The following is a 401-nucleotide window of genomic DNA, read 5'->3' as shown; positions in this document are numbered from 1 at the left end:
CGTCGTTCTCACCTCATTTTGCCTATTGGCCTGCCTATAAATGCCCTGGCCAAAAGAAAAACAATTGCTCTACCAAGAAATTCTGACATGCAAAATGGGAGACTTGCCCATCAAATATCTAGGTATGCCTGTAGCTGAAACTAGGATTAGGAATATACATTGGAGCTGTGTGATAGATAAAATTGAGAAAAGATGTGCATGTTGGCAAGGGAAGCTGCTAGGATCTATTGCTGGCATCACCCTGGTACAGGCTTGCCTGACTAATATTCCTCTATTCATGATGTCTTTTTATGCTATGCCAAAAGGAATCATTAAAAAAGCTGATTTTTTCAGGGCTAGATTGGTGTGGCAAGAAGATGAAAATGTTAAGAAATACCATCTAGTTAATTGGAAGGAGTGTT

This window comes from Triticum dicoccoides, chromosome 6B (genome assembly GCF_002162155.2).
Source record: "Triticum dicoccoides isolate Atlit2015 ecotype Zavitan chromosome 6B, WEW_v2.0, whole genome shotgun sequence".
In the NCBI taxonomy this organism is placed as follows: Eukaryota; Viridiplantae; Streptophyta; class Magnoliopsida; order Poales; family Poaceae; genus Triticum; species Triticum dicoccoides.
The sequence above is the reverse complement of the archived record's forward strand: the minus strand, read 5'-3'. Positions refer to the sequence as shown.